Source organism: Prionailurus bengalensis, chromosome A3 (assembly GCF_016509475.1).
Source record: "Prionailurus bengalensis isolate Pbe53 chromosome A3, Fcat_Pben_1.1_paternal_pri, whole genome shotgun sequence".
NCBI classification, from domain to species: domain Eukaryota; kingdom Metazoa; phylum Chordata; class Mammalia; order Carnivora; family Felidae; genus Prionailurus; species Prionailurus bengalensis.
Genome location: NC_057354.1, coordinates 63,180,764 through 63,197,977, shown reverse-complemented (window position 1 = coordinate 63,197,977; position 17,214 = coordinate 63,180,764). Strand labels below are relative to the sequence as shown.

Genomic DNA, 17,214 nt, shown 5'->3' with positions numbered 1-17,214 from the left:
GTCATGTTTGTGGTTTGTGAGCAGAGTTGAGGAGTGGCCTTGAGATCCCAGGATGTGACATAAGGTTGAGGTCTCTGCTGCTGACACGAGAGGCACCGTATAGAATGGTTAATGGCCTGGGACTCTGGAGCCAGACTGTCTCAGGGTCAGTCTCGCTACTCACTGCCTGCACATTTGCAATTGTTTTTTATGTTATTACTATTATTATTAAGTTTTTTATGTTAATTACAATATAGTGAACATATAGTGTTGTGTCTTCATTTTTGAAGCAAGGACAACAGTGATATATACCTGCTAGGGATTTTGTGAAGATTAAATGAATTAAAGCATATAAAGTGCTTAGAATAGTACCTGGTACATAATATGATATAGAGTTACTATTGTTATAGTTTTAATGAGCCTGTACTATAATGAAAACTAAGATTTTTAGTAACTAATTCCCTCTAGGTGAGAATGAATGCAAGGTAGGCCTGTCTTCATGCCTTCCTTTCTTGGTTGTTACATATATTCAGTAAGTATTTGTTAAATGTATTAAATACCTCCTACGTACCACTGTGTCCATCAGAACAGTGACTAAGTTGGTTCTTGCACTGAAGGAATCCAGGACAAAAACAGCCCCCTGAGAACGAGCAATCAGCATGTAGTGTGCTAAGTGCTAGAGAAGCACCTAGCAGGGCCACCTGACTGGTTTTGAGGGAGTCAAAGGAAAGCTTCCCAGAAAAAGTGACCTCGAAGTAAAGGCAGAAAAAGCCAAGCAAGAGGTGGAGGGAGAGCCCCCCACGCAGAGAGAATGGCATATAGCAGGGCTCAGGATGGGTGACAAGTCAGCCCATCTGGGAACTGCAGGCTTGGGTGGGATGAAGTTCTAGGTTGGCAGATCACAAACTGGTCTCAGGACCTCTTTACCCTCTGAAAAGCTATTGTGGATTCCAAAAACACTTTTGTCTATCAATATTTAATTAGAAACTGAAACAGGAAATCTTAAAACACAAGAACTCACAAGCACACATTCCATTAGTCATTATTAGAATGCTGACATCATCACACACCTTGTAGCCCCTGGCAAACCCCACCATGTGCCGTCTGTGTGAGAAGGAGAATAAAGGGGAAAAGAATGTCTTAGTGGCATTGAAGATAATTTGATCTTACAGACCTCCTGAAAAGACTGCGCCCCCCAAGCGACCAGAGCAGATCCTCTGGTCTATGTGGTATATATTGGGGGTCTTTGGTGGTCTCTTCAGCGCAGTCTCTCAAGCACTCATCTCCCTTGGTCCTCACTATATCTCAGTGATGACGAGAGGGCTGGAGGGTATTATCTTGGTTTTAAACGTGGGACCCTGAGGCCCACACAAGTTAGATGTCTCGCTTCTCTGTCGGACACTACTCTGAAGGGAAGGAGCTGGCAATTAGTGAGTAACGAAGGACATGCTTTTCAAAGATGCCTCGATTCTGCATCTGAGTTAGAGGCGGGAGTCAGATTGTCAAGCAGGAGGCGGGTAGTGGGGATCAGCCATCAGATCTTCTTTATTGCAGATCCATTCTTGGCTCAATCTTGTCAGAAGAGGTTGGGATTGCTTCTTTGGCTGGCTCGCCACTTGTACAAATGGGCCTCCCAACCTCGTTTCCCACACACAACACTAACAGGTCTGGCTTGTGTCTCACCAGTCTGCCCAGCAACAGAGCATGGTCTTCTGCTCTGTCTCTGGGCTGCCTTTGATATCTCCAATTTACTTTTTCTGTGACCTGAAGGGTGAAACACCGTGGAAAAGTAAAAGCCTTGTGACTCCAGGTTGGTTGTGGCTGTTGCTTTTGTTCCTGAGAATTGGGAGGTAAAGGGAGATGTTTTGTTGAAAACAAAACAAAATAGTATGGGTGTTGGGTATCATGTTCCTGTTTGTCAAACAGATTCCTGTCTTTACCCAGATTGGTTTATACCCTGGTTGAAAAAAGGAATTCAAAGGCATGTGAAAATCTTTCTGTCATATCCACTTGGGTGTCTCATCTGTGTTGTAATAGCTGTGTTTCACTCTGTTGTTCTTTATGGGGAAAACGCAAGGGGTTAAGACGGAAAGGGTTCTTTTTCTCTTTCCTTTCTACAGTTTATGGATTCCTTCTCCACATGGAGTTACCTTTGAAATCAGTAAAAGGCTGGGAAAAGAGGTGTTAGGGATTGAAAGGCATGAGAATCTCCATGGGACTTTCAGAGCCAGCTAAGTAAATATAAAATTGTTATTTTTTTTTTTCAGAGGGAGGAAATCATTTTGTAATCAGAAAACAAATTCTTCCACAGAACATTTTCTTGAATTATACATTTTGGCTTCTTTGAAAAATGTTTGCATAAAAATATCAAACCTCAGAGTATTTCTATAGAATACCTTGAAAATGAGAAATATGCTGATCTCTGAATTTTCCGAGGCGACGGAAGAAAGACTCAAATTATAGGACATGCATAAAAAGAAAACATATGAAAATCGTTTCTTAATCATTTTAAAAACCAGAGGTTCCTAATTGCAGTGTTGACATGGATGGAAGTAACACACATGAGAAAAGGTGAGATTATGCAGCTGGTTCATAAGAGCCAATGGTAAATGACATTAAATCTCCATAAAGGCTAGATAAGAGCCATGGACATTACCTCATTTGGGAACAGCACTGGCTGGCAGGGCTACCCTGTCTTTTAAGTAGAATTAACCGTCTGTTTTTCTTGCCAAAATTCTTCATGTTGGGGCCTTAACATTATTACTAGGTTACTTATCACTCCCGAGAAATCATATTGGCATTAAAAAAGTTCTCTTGTGTTGAAGAAGAGTTTTGGCCAATGATTATGAGGTAGGATGTATTCTGATTTGGGGGCACTTAAGTCACATTTTGGCATCTCGTAAGGAAATATATACCATTTGAAATAGAAGTTTGAATTTTGAGTTATTTTCATCTTCTTTTTCTTTTTTAAGCTTATTTATTTTGAGAGAGAGCATGCTCATATGTATGTGCGAGCTGGGGAGGGGCAGAGAGAGAGAGAGAGGGAGAGAGAGAATCCCAAACAGGCTCTGAGACAGCACAGAGCCCAACTCGGAGCTCGATCCCACAAACTGTGAGATCATGACCTGAGTCAAAATCAAGAGTTGGGCGCTTAACCAACTGAGCCACCCAGGTGCCCCGGGATTTTTTCATTTTCTATTTTGGTTCTTTTTCTCATGACATAAACACACAAGCGGTGGTCCCTACTCTTTCTTTACCTAAGCTCTCTTATATGAGTAAGGTGAAAAGACAGTTGAGGTAATTCAGCCTCTGTTGAAGCAGAAGAACCACTTTTGCATTTCTCTGAATGAACATTCTAGGCAAAGGTATTCTTTTTTCTTCAGTTAATCCAGACAATCTCCATAGTTCTAAACACCCCTTTGCTGGGATTAAATTTTCTCAGTCTTTACCAGCAGAATCTGCTGAACACCGTGTTTAATTCTCTTACTCCTCCATCCCCTCCCCCTACCCAAATTGGGAGCTTTGATGTTTGCACTTTGGGAATCCTGAGCCACTTTTCTGGCTGTGGAGCTGAGCGGCAGTATTGCACTCTTGGGTTGACATGAAATATTAACCGGAGATGGACTTCGGTGGAAGTCCTAAGTCTTCGGTGGAGACAGCCTAAGCCCACACATTTGGTGAGTTTGCCGTAAGAGAAGTAAAATGAACGTTTTGAGCACCACCTGTATGCTGCATAAAATGAATATGTGATTTCATTAATACTCTCAGCAATCCTGCAAGGTGTTTAGAAAATGGTACCTCCTGATAATTGATGTGAATAACAACTTTTTATGTCTTAGGGAAACCAAGCAAAGAATCCAGCTTTGCTTTGTCTTTAATCCCTTGTCCCTGAGTCCTGAAATCTGATTTGATGCTAGAAACAAAGTAAGTCCATTGGTATTAGAAAGACAGAGGAGGTATTAGAAGACACCTGGATGGCTCAGTTAGTTAAGTGTCTGACTCTTGATTTCGGCTCCAATCATGATCCCAGGGTTATGAGATAGAGCCCTGAGTTGGGCTTTGCACTGAGCGCTGAGTGTGGAGTCTCTCTCTCTCTCTCTCTCTCTCTCTCTCTCTCTCAAAAAAAAAAAAAAAAAAGAGGGACAGAGGAAGTCACTGACACCCTGAGAGGCTACAACCAACTAGTAAAACATTTTTTTTTCGTATAGTTGACACACAATGTTACATTATTCTCAGGTTTTCAACGTAGTGATTCAACAACTCTATACATGATGCTGTGGTCACCACAAATGTAGCTACCATCTGTCCCATTACATCACTGTTACAATATCATTGACTATATTCCTTATGCTCTGCCTTTTATTCCTGTGACTTAATCATTCCATAACTGGAAGCCTGTATCTCCCACTCCCCTTCATCCATTATGCCCATCCCCTACCCTCCTCCTCTTTGGCCACCACCAGTTTGCTCTCTATATTTACAAGTCTGATGCTGCTTTTTGTTTGTTTATCCATTGTGGTTTTGTTCGTTTTTTAGATTACACTTGAGAGTGAAATCATAGCAGTTTTGCACCTTCCCTCCCTCCACTCATCTTTTTCTCATGATTTCTCTTTGGTGTCTCATTTAATAGTCTTAAATACATTAAATAGTCTAAAAGTACAGAATCCTCCATTGGTACCTCGGTTATAGGCAAGCATGAAGTTGCCATACCTTCTGTCATCCTTAAGAGTGTGAGACAAAACACTCAGACATGGACACCCACAGAAATTGTGGGTTCTAAGCCTAGGAGCTGCAGGGAACATGAAAAAGAGGTCAAGATTGAATTCAATTCAGCACACTCAGTGGTTTGCATACCCAGTTCTAGGTACAGGTGAAGACATGAGTTTGCCTTTCTAACCTCCCAGGGAGGGAGCTGTGGGTTAGGAAGCCAAGCGAGCCAGCCAAACCCTCGCACCAGGGAGCATATGAATAACAGAAATGAAGATGAGGCGAGAGAGAAAGCTGCCAGATATGGCATCAGGCATGAGGGAGACTGAGACTAAGATAACATTCTGCTTGAATCTAGAACACTCTGTTTCAGGCCTAGAGTTGGGATCTTTATGGGTGTGAGAACAGCTGTGCAGGGATGGGCAGGACAGCAGGAGAACAAAAATAGAGGTGGATCTTGGCATTACCTTTGTGAAAAAGAAAAGCAGAAAACCTGGAAAGAAATAAAGGTAGGTCAATTCAGCCAGCCACTTCTCTGAAGGAATCACTGTTCAGGAAACAGGGATAATACCAACCATCCTTGACTCTGTGCCGCAGAGAGAAGTAGTGGAAACAAAAAGAAAACCAGTGATAGAGGTAGTCTTAAGTATGAATTCTGTCAGTGTTTTCTAAATATAAGGAAATGAATGTTTTAGAAAAAAGTGTATTTTTTACTAAGTGTTGTACTAAAACTTACAATCTAATTTAAAAGAATGATCCACTCCATCTTTTCAAAATGTGACCAGAAGATAGCACCTTATGCTTGAAAAATGGTATCTTTTTTGTGTTTCTTAAAAGTACGAAATTGTGAAACATAAAGCAGAGTCCTCAAGCTGCCTAGAAATAGAACATTACTTGATAGATTCCATTTGGTGACTTAAGGTTGGCCTGTCTCCATTGTTTACTTTATGCACGGAAAATAAAATTTCAGAATGGAAAGTAAAAACAAAAGCATGAAATTATGCTGATGTTGTAAGTTATAAATGGATTGCTGGTCAGTGTGCTTTTTTTCTGGAATGAGTCATAAAGAAAGTGCTCACTTTGGTCACTGGTGGCCAGATTCATTCTCTCTGAGGACTGGTGTTTGTCCGAAAGGAGAAAAATCTAAGTTGCTAGGAAGGTCTCCAGTCCAAGAAGGGCTAAGGCCGAGCTTCTCCAATGCTGTGCTTGTACATGCTTCAAGTATTGACTGATTCCTTCAGCTCCCAGCAAGTCTGAGTAGGGCCTGGCAGGGCTGGGGGCTCTAGGCCGTCACCTGCAGCTGGGAGCAGTCGCATCTGTTTGTCCCAGAGTGCCAAAGAAAGATTATTTTCTGTGTGTGTGCCTTGACGTGAAAAGGATTGGGAAGCACTTTAATTTAAAAAACAAAACTAAACTAAACCTTGTTAAATCTTACCTTTTGGCAATATATTCCTTTCTGGATGTAAGCCCAGAAAAGTCATTTTTAATTAAAATGCTACTTTGGAAGATGAATTAATCCTTTCCTTATAAATATCGAAAGGCTTTTATTTGGTATGTGTTACTTAGGGAGCTTTCTCTGGGTGTAGGAGAAAGCCCTTCGCTGCCAGGTCTGGAGCGTTGATGATAGTACACGGCCATTGTCACCAGCCAAAGTGCTACTGCTATTTTGTGGTGCTCTGAACTCATAGTCTGTGGAATTTATAGATTTATCAGAAGATGTGTTACCGTTTGGGATAGAGTGAGGGAAGTAATAGTGTAAAGAATATATATATTATATACACACACCAGTTACTGAATCTTATATACTGGAGTGTGTGGATGTTGAGTGCCTTTGGAGGCTCTTCTGAGTGATGGATATTACTCCCATTGTACTAATGAGAAGACTGAGGATGAGAGGGGTTATGAGATTTGACTAAAGATATGCAGGGATCAATTAGAAAAAGCAGAGCCAGGATTCAGAGCTTTCAAGCTTCTGTGGTTAACTGCCATACTGTACCACTTCTCAGGATGAGGGAAAGAACATTCTCAGGCTAGAGTGACTCTCTCTGAGGCCTTCAAGGTGTGGAGTGAAATGGAAGTTGACATCGTCTACTGATTTGTGCCTTCTGTTGGTTGAGTACCAACTACATGCCAAACCCTGTTCTAGATACTTGGAATACATCAGAGAACCAAGGAGACAGATCCTTGCTCGCAAATACCGCTGGTCTCACCGACCTTGCAGTCTAGAGGCAGGGAGACAAACCAGAGCAAATGATTGTATCATATAATTTATTATAATAAATAAATTGTATCATTTATTGGAAGATAATACTTTTGTGGACAAAAAGAACAAGCAAAGTGGGATAAAGGGAATCAGGAGCTGGTAAGAGAGGCCAGATGACAGTATCAAAGGAGGTGTCAGAATAGTTGTTGAGAAGGTAGCATTTGAGCAAATCCCATTAATAGACAAGGGGAAACTTTTTTTTTTTTTTAATAAAGGGTAAACCCCTTTTCTCCTGAAATTGGGTTTGTTACACATGTCTGTATGTTCAAGATTACCTTTAACTATAAAAAGTGCTAACAGAGTAGGCAGCAAGCAGTAGATAAACAAGGTGTGGAAGGACACTATTATTTTAGAAACTGGAATGCTGTGTAAAATCCCCATGCTATACGTGCAGATTACTGGGGACTGTGTGAAGGCATTTCCCTGTACAAGCAAGGCAGTCTGTCTCCATTCTCGTGAGCATAGGTAAAGAGGAAAGTATCTCCCATAATCTCCTGTTTCCCAGGATGATTTTCCCTTTGACTCTCTGTCCTTAGGCCCTAGAGACGTGGAGTAAATAAAGAGAATGTTTACTTACTCTTTTATTTAGCACATGCTTATTGAGTGGTAATTAAGTGCATAGTACTATGCCAGGTGCCGTGGAAGGTACAAAGAAAAGTTAATATGTAACATGTTCTCTGTTCTCAAGAGGCTTATGAGCTGCCTTGGAAAACAAGCCATCGATACTGCACACAATTACACAGAAATACATGGCTGCGGCGTGTGCCAGGCAGGTGGCTGAGGACACGCATCTGAGAGAAGAGCTCAGAGAAGGCTTTGTGAGGACACCGCGTCTTAGGATAAACCTTTCAACAATTTCCTGTTGTTGACAGGGACTTGATGTGAGCCGAGGCACGGAGTGGGGCATGCAGAAGGTGTTTGTGACAGTGGGTTAGCCTCTCGGGTCCCGGAGTGCACTGGGGAGGTGGGCTGTGTGATGGTAAGGTGGGCACGGGTCAGCAGCATCAGAGAGACGACAAATGCCAGGCCCGGGCATTCACAGCGTGTGAGCCATGGCCTTCAAAGTGAGGTGTGGAAGAATAGGTTGGCACGTTATTTTTCTCCCTTATCCCTTTGACTACTATTTTAGAGCAGACGTGTAATAATGTACGTATCAACAGACTGGCATATAATTTCTAAATAAGTATATAAAAGCTGGGAACATGTGCTCGAAGAGGTGACTCCACATAAGTAGGAGCTCGGACTCTGGAGCCAGCTTGTGTCCGTGCACATCCTTTCTCTGCTGCGTCCCAGCCGTGTTATTCTGGGTCAGTTGAAATCTGCGCCTCCCCGTCCGTCTTCCTCGGTAAATGGGAAGGTACCACAGCCTCATAGGTTGGTCGTGGGGATTAAACGAATTCGTACAGGAGTGGTGCTCGGCACCGTCTCTGGCAGAGTTAGGTGCCCAGTAAGTGTTAGTCGGTTCTGTTCCGACTTGTGCTGCTGCAACCACCGCTGTCACAGCCACCCCCGAGAGGGGTTTATGATCCGAGAATGCCAAGACCACTGGTACTGATGGTGAGTGAAAGATTTTGCACTAAGAAAAGCCGTGTTGTAGAAAAACGGACGTTGTGCATTGAAGTAATGCTATTGACAACATGAGGATTCCTGTCGATAGGTGTGTGTGTGTAAGAGAGAAGTAAGTCGATTTTTGGCAGTTTTGACTTAATGTGTTAGCATGCTTCACAAAGAGGTTCCTTTGGTCGGTCAGTGTTCTCTACCTTCCTGTAGATCATATTAAAGATGATAAGACTAAGAGTAGTTCTGATTTTTGAGGGTCGAGTTCCTGCCTAGCGGGCCGTTACTCCTTGCACCTGTTCTGTTTTGAATTACAGCCCCTCCCTCAGACCCCATCACAAACCTGATGAGTCAGGAAAGGAACACCGTCACATTGTCCCAGACAAAGGAGGCTTTCATCATTCAGAGGGGGAAATTTGAAGTTCATAAAGTGAAAGGGGGTTATGGGATCCTCCTAGATAGATTAATCTAGCACTTCTCCAAGTTCAGTTTTCATCTTGGAAGACAAACTTTCCATCCTCTCCCAGCCTTATTGTTTGGGACTTTTTGTGACTAAAGATAATTCTGAACGTACTTTAAAAACTACAAAGCAACAAAACATCATTGCGGGCACGCTAGCAGGCTCCTGTCATTTCCCAGAATTTCTATAAAATATCTGATGGTATATCGTCCTGTTATGTGGTGCGATTTATTGGGTCGGTCTCCATCCCATGAAAATAGCATTATTTGTTGTTTGCTCTCAGCTATGTCAGTCAAACAGTAATACCTTACCGTTTTTATTGTGGAAGCATTTTTGAGCTTGCAGAGCATACGTACTTGTTCCATTGCCCTGGGATTTATTTAGAACACCCAGCATATTTCTGTTACTGAGGACTAAGTTGGCTGTTCAAAAGCACTGTGGTTGAGTATAGCCAGACAATTTGGCAGCCACTCCCGAGGCCTGAAGTAAAATCAGCTCATGGGCCTAAAAGGAAAGTATAAATAAGTAATAAAACTCTTTCTATTTTAAGCCATATTGTTGTTCATGACATTCTTCTGTTTCCCCGTACTATGTACCTCCCTTCTCTCTAACCCTGTCCTTCCATGGCAGGATTTCTCAACGTTGGCACTGCTGACATTCTGGGCCTGGTAATTCTTTGTTGTGGGGACTGTGCTGTGTGTTGTAATATGTTTGGTAGCATCTTCCCGACAGATGCCTGTAGTACCCACCCTCCCAGCTGTGACAGCAGAAATGTCTGCAGACATTTCCACCTGTTCCGTGAGTGGAAGCAAAATTGCCCAAGGTTGAGAGCCTTTGTTGCACAGTACCTGTAGATTTTCTCCATCATCCTGTGTGGACAAGGTGTGCTGCTGCTCTTTTAAATACCGATGGTCAAAGAAGAAACCATTCCTGACCCATGAACAGATTGTTGGCCCAACAGACGACAATGAGCTGGACACAGGAATAAGAGAAGGGGAGGAGCAACCCCAAACAGGCTGGAAATCTCAAAGGGAGCACCTTTCTTCTCCCCGTCTCTCTCTCTGCTGGAAAAATGCTGTGGACGTGTAAGCCAACACACTTTCAAAATCCTAGCTTTTTATAGTTGGCTTTGTGTCCCTGTCCCAACCTGCCCCTGATCCCCTTGCATAACGTATAGTTGAAACATTTCTGCCTTCCCCAGACTCAGGGAGCATGATAAAATTCTATTTACCTAAGGGAGCTTTGGAAAATAACACATAATTAGAATTTCCTCACTTCTGTTTTTTGAAATGTTAGTGTATTTTTATTACTGGGTACAATTGCTGTCTCTTTCATTGAGCCTGTCTTGGGCTGGAGGCAACAGGGTGTGTGGAATGATCTTCTCTAGGAACAGAGGTTCTGTTGAAAACTTAACCTAGGACATCAAAATTTTAATTTTGAGTTAAACACAAAGCTTTCTCCAGACCACCAGATTCAGACCTCAAAAAGGAAACTGGAGGATAAATCTAGATGAAGGTGCTAGAAGTACATAGTGAAGACAATAATTATATTAACTGTATTTTCAAAAAGCTCTTAAAAATTGTATGTGTCTCAGATATGTCAACGTCTAGAAAGCCAATAGTAAATTTGTACCTTGACTCTCAAAAATGTGACAATATATAAAAAATAAGTTTTCAAAGCATATCCTTAACACCTCTTTTCAAAATTATCAAATAATTCTTGTGTGTGCTTCTTTGTTTAAAAGGATTTAACTACAGATATTCAAGTGGAGTCTTACTTTCTGTTTTTAATTAAAGGCAATGGTTGAAAAAATAAGCAAATTAAATCTTAATTGAATTTCTCTTGTTGCTGTCAATAACAAGAACTTTCTGTGCCTTCTCTTCACATCCAGAGATATGAACGGTTGATAATTGAGGTAACGGTTTGCACCTGTGAATGTTTGGTAATTTTTTTTCTTTTCTTCAAACTTATGCATAGTTAATTTATCCGTCACCCTGTTAGGTTAATTACAGATTTTGACATCAAAATATAAAGAGTTAGTAAGAATACAGATCCAGGCTCATGAAAGTCCTTAGAACAAACATACGGACAGTGGCATGCTTTTCCCCATTTTAGTAAGAAGTCCATTCAAGTTGACCACTGTTGAGTTCCTATTTCTTTTGAAATATACATTCATTGACATCCCTTTTCCAAATGTCTTGTGACTTTGCAAAGCTACCGTTGGATGATGAAGTCCACCAAAGTCATCCACAGAGTTTTTCCTGTCTAAACTGGTAAGAAGAAAATGTCCATCTCTTATATACATGTGGGGTTTTTTTCAGCCTTATTTGCATACAGTTAATATATAACATTGTATAAGTTTGTGTACAATGTAATAATTTGATATATGTATATATTGCAAAATAATTTCCACATTAAGGTTAGTTTAGCACATCCATCACCTCATATAATTACAATTTTGTTTTTGTGGTGAGAACTTTTAAGATGTACTCTCTTAACAATTTTCGAATATACAATACAATACAATATTGTTAACTATAGTCACCATGCTCTTACATTACGTCCCCAGACCATATTCATATTATAACTGGAAGTTTGTACCTTTTGACCACCTTTATCTATTACCCTCCACCCCACAACCACTACTCTGCTATTTCTAAGAGTTTGAGTTTTTTTTAGACTCCACATATCTAGTGAGATAATACAGTATTTGCTTGCCCTGTTTGAGTCATCTTACTTAGCTTAATGCCCTCAAGGTCCATCCATGTTGTTGCAAATGGCAGGGTTTCCTTCTTTTTTGTGGCTGAATAATATTCATGTGTGTGTAAGTGTGTATGTGAGTGTGTGTGTATGTATGGCACATTTTCTTTATCCGTTCATCCATCAGTAGATGCTTAGAGGGGCACGTAGGTGGTTCAGTCGGTTGAGTGTCTGAGCCCGATGCGGGGCTCGAACCCACGAACCATGAGATCATGACCTGAGCCAAAGTCGGACACTTAACCGACTGAGCCACCCAGGCACCCCTTGAATGCCTTTTTTGGAGAAAATGTCCACTGAGGTCCTTTGTTTATTGTTCAATTGGATTATTTGGGTTTTTTGCTTTTGAATTGTACAAGTTCCTTATATATTTTGGATATTAACCCCTACTCAGATATGTGGTTTGCACATATTTTCTCCCTTTCCATTTTGTTGATTGCTTCTTTCACTCTGCAGAGCTTTTTGATTTGATGTAAGCACACTGGTTTATTTTTGCTCTGGTTGTTTGTGCTTTCAGTGTCATATCCATAAAACATTGCCAAGATCAGTGTCAAAGAGCTTTTTTCCCTGTGTTTTCTGCTACAAGTTTTGTGGTTTCAGGTCTTATGTTTAAGCCATTAATACGTTTTTTGTGAGTGGGGTAAGATAGGGGTCCATTTTCATTCCTTTGCATGTGAATATTCAGTTTTCACAACATCATTTATTGAATAGAATATCTTTTCTCCATTGTACTCTTGGCTTCCTTCTCAAATAATAGTCAACCCATATGCATGGGTTTATTTCTGTGCTCTTGAGTCTGTTCTCTTGGTCTTTGTGTCTGTTTTTATGTCAGTACCATACTGTTTTGATTACTACAGTTTTGTAATACAGTTTGAAGTCAGGAAGTGTGATACCTACAGCTTTGCTCTTTCTCAGAATTGCTTTGGCTATTTGGGAGTTTTTTGGCTCTATACAAATTTTAGGATTATTTTTTCAATTTCTGCAAAAAACTACCATTAGAATCTTGAGGGATTGTGTTGAATCTGTAGATAGCTTTGGACCTTTAACAATATTAACTGATTAATTAATTAATGACTTTTAACAAAAATACATCTTCCAATCTGTGAACACAGGATATCCTTCCCTATCTGTGTGTCATCTTCAGTTTCTTTCATCTGCCTTACAGTCTTCAGTGTACAGACCTTCAATCTCCTTGGTTAAGCTTATTCTTAAGTATTCTATTGTTTTTGATGCTTTTGCAAATAGGATTGTTTTCTTTATTTCTTTTTCAGGTAATTCATTGTTAGCGGATAGAAATGCAACCAATTTTTGTATGTTGATTTTGTATCTTGAAACTTTACTGAATTCATTTAAGTTCTAACAATTTTTTGGCAAAGTCTTTAGGATTATCTCTATGTAAGATAATGTCTTCTGCAAACAGAGACACTTTTACTTCTTTCCCAACTCAGATGCCTTTTATTTCTTTTTCTTGCTGATTGCTCTGACTAGTACTTCTATTACTATGTTAAATAAGAGTAGTGAGTTGGCACTCTTGTCTTATTTCTAATCTTAGAGGAAAAACTTTCAACCTTTTACCTTAAGTATGATGTTAGCTGTGACTTGTCATATATGGCTTTATTATATTGCGATACATTCAGTCTCTACCCAATTTGTTGAGAGTTTTTATCATGAATGGACGTTGAATTTTGTCAGATGTTTTTTCTGTGTCTATCAAGATGATCCTATGATTTTTATCTTTCATTCTATTAAGATGATGTATCATATTGATGATTTGCCTATGTTGAGCCATCCTTGCCTCTCAGGGATGAATCCTACTTGATTATAGTGTAATCTTTTTAATGTGCTGTGGAATTTGGCTTACTAAATTTTGTTGAGTAGTTTGACATCTATATCAGGGATGTTGGCTTGTAGTTTTCTTGTAATGTCCTTACCTGGCTTTGGTATCAGCATAATGCTGCCCTTGTAAAATGAGTTTGAGGGTGTTTCCTCCTCTGCAGTTTTTAGAAAGAGTTTGGGAAGGATTGTCATTAATTCTTTTTTTTTTTTTTAATTTTTTTTTAACGTTTATTTATTTTTGAGACAGAGAGAGACAGAGCATGAATGGGGGAGGGGCAGAGAGAGAGGGAGACACAGAATTGGAAGCAGGCTCCAGGCTCTGAGCCATCAGCCCAGAGCCTGACGCGGGGCTCGAACTCACGGACCGTGAGATCGTGACCTGAGCTGAAGTCAGACGCTTAACCGACTGAGCCACCCAGGCGCCCCTCATTAATTCTTTTTTAAATGTTTGGTGGAATTCACCAGTGAATCTTTCTGTCCTGGGCTTTTCTTTGTTGGGAGGTTTTTGGTTATTGATTCAATCTCCTTACTCATTATTTGTTCAGATTTTCTATTTCTTCCTGATTCAGTGTTGGTGGGTTTCTAGGCATGTTTCTAGGGATTTATCCATTTCTTCTAGCTTGTCCAATTTGTTGCCATATAGTTGTTCATGCCTTTCTTATTTCTTTGCTCTGTTTATTCCTGTGCTCCACTGGACCCTCAGATAGTATAATGCATTTCTTCAACAGAATCATGGATGCATCCAGTTCTTAGCACAGTGCTGACCATTCTGACTTCCTGGCTACCCTGGGCCCCCTCCTCCATGTTCCACACTTGAACCTTTGCTCTTAGATTATTAGGTTTAATCTTTGCTCTTGTATTTCATTTGTCTTTTCCCAATTAATAGTTCTGCTTAATGTAACGGTGGATGAAAGAGAAGGCTCTGGAGTTAAGACTATCTGGGTTCAAATACCAGTTCAAATCTCCAGGAGAGAGCAGGGAAGAATGATTTTTAGGGCAAGAAGGGGAGGGGGAGGTGGGTCTTCTGAAACTATTTTAAAGCCTCCTTGGTCATGACCTCTGTGTGCAGGTGAGTTTTGGGATCTCTCTGTGCACGGGTGGGTTTTGGGATCTTTCTTGAGTGGAGTATGCTGCTGGGGATTCCTAGCAAGTCTAAATCTCCTATGTGTTCTTTTTTCCTTTTTTCTTTTTCTTTTCTTTTCTTTCTTTGTCTTTGTCTTTGTCTTTGTCTTTTTTTTTTTTTTTTTTTGCTAAATGAGGTAGGCTTATCTTCCTACTTCATCTTCCACTTTTTTTCCTTATTAATGAAAGGAATGTGTGTTATATACTTGAATTAATAGCACTCTGGAGCAGTTGTTAGGTATATACAGGTATCAGATTTTAATATTGGACCTATGTTCATAACTGAATAGGTAATCCTCTATTTTCTCTAGGCTCTTGGTCAGTCTCCTATTTGAGATGCCTTTTTAATCTTCATAAAGTAAACTTTCTGGTAAGGGGGATATCTTTCATTAACTTTCTGAGAATTATATTTCCAAAAAAAGATCTAAAGTTGTTTGGTTATTTTTTATATCAAATGGATTTAGTGTGTTTTCTTAATTGTGACTTTGAAGAGTTTGTAAGTGCCAGAAAATTCTATCATCTTTGTTAATCTTCAAAGAAATCAGTATAATTAACATCTTAAATGTGCTGTTTGATATTTTTTTCCTTATGCACTACTTGAGCCTTTTAAAAGTGTCTTTATTTCATGTAGATGGTAAGACAGGTTTTACTTGTAAGTTTAAGTCAGTTTATAGTGAATAGACTTTATGCCTTTCTTTTCTTCTATTATAGGATATATAGTAATTTTTATATCTAACACATTGTTTCTGAAATGTAGTTTCGGTTTTCTGTTTTGTAATTGATTTTTTCAAGTATGTGAGACACTTACTAGTCCAGTTAGCAAACTATTCTTTTCCTACTGAAAAGCAGTTTTCCTTTGTCAGTCTGTTTGGGAGAAAACTTAGTCATCAAGTTTGATTTTCAAATGTGTATTTAGAGACCAGAGATACAAGGCAGTAATTTGTTTTAAAATTTATGATGGAGCATATGCTCCTATGTGTGTGGGTATGTGCGTTCAGAATTAAGGTGCTAGAAATTCAAGTCCCATGTTCTTCAAAGGAAGCTCTGATGGTGTATTATAGATGTCATATAATCCAGGGCCACCAAATCAAAAGGTACCAGGTGGTAGATTTCTTTTTTTTTTTTTTAAGTTTATTTATTTACTTTGAGAGAGAGAGCATGCAAGCATGAGCAGGGGAGGGGCAGAGAGAGAGGGAGAGAGAACACCAAGCAGGCTCCATGTTGTCAGTGCAGAGTCCAACATGGGGCTCAACCGTGAGATCATGAGCCAAAATTGAGTCGGATGCTCAACCAACTGAGCCACCCAGGCACCTTCAGGAGGTGAGTTTCTTTTCTTTTCTTTTTTTAAATTTTATTTTGTTTTTTAATTTACATCCAAGTTAGTTAGCATATAGTGCAACAATGATTTCAGGAGTAGACTCCTTAGTGCCCCTTACCCATTTAGCCCATTCCCCCTCCCACAACCCTTACTAACCCTCTGTTTGTTCTTTATATTTAAGAGTCTCTTATGTTTTGTCCCCCCTCCCTGTTTTTACATTATTTTTGCTTCCCTTCCCTTGTGTTCATCTGTTCTGTGTCTTAAAGTCCTCATATGAGTGAAGTCATATGGTATTTGTCTTTCTCTAATTCCGCTTAGCACGATACCTTCTAGTTCCATCCATGTAGTTGCAAATGGCAAGATTTCATTTTTTTTGGCTGCCAAGCAATACTCCATTGTGTATATATATACACACATATATATATATATATGTATATATATATACATACACCACATCTTCTTTATCCTTTCGTGCATCAGTGGACATTTGGGCTCTTTCCATACTTTGGCTATTGTTGATAGTGCTGCTATAAACACTGGGGTACATGTGCCCCTTCAAAACAGCATACTCGTATCCCTTGGATAAATACCTAGTAGTGCGATTGGTGGGTCATATGGTAGTTCTATTTTTAATTTTTTGAGGAACCTCCATACTGTTTTCCAGAGTGGCTACACCAGTTTGCATTCCCACCAGCAGTGCAAAAGAGATCCTCTTTCTCCACATCCTTGCCAGCACCTGTTGTTGCCTGAGTTGTTAATGTTAGCCATTGTGACAGGTGTGAGGTGGTGTCTCATTGTGGTTTTGATTTGTATTTCCCTGATGATGAATGATGTTGAGCAGTTTTTCATGTGTCAGTTGGCCATCTGGATGTCTTCTTTGGAGAAGTGTCTATTCATGTCTTTTGCCCATTTCTTCATTGGATTATTTGGTTTTTGGGTGTTAAGTTTGATAAGATCTTTATAGATTCTGGATACTAACCCTTTATCTGATATGTCTTTTGCAAATGTCTTCTCCCATTCCGTCGGTGGCCTTTTAGTTTTGTTGATTGTTTCTTTTTTTTTTTTTAATTTTTTTTTTTAACGTTTATTTATTTTTGAGACAGAGAGAGACAGAGCATGAACGGGGGAGGGGCAGAGAGAGAGGGAGACACAGAATCGGAAGCAGGCTCCAGGCTCTGAGCCATCAGCCCAGAGCCCGACGCAGGGCTCGAACTC

At 40.0% G+C, this 17,214-nt stretch overlaps 1 protein-coding gene across 4 annotated transcripts in view; it reads left to right on the top strand.

Moving 5' to 3' along the window:
• The window catches only part of THADA (THADA armadillo repeat containing), a 330,878-nt gene that overhangs the window by 181,127 nt on the left and 132,537 nt on the right, over nucleotides 1-17,214 (top strand). The gene's annotated exons all lie outside the window — the stretch shown is intronic.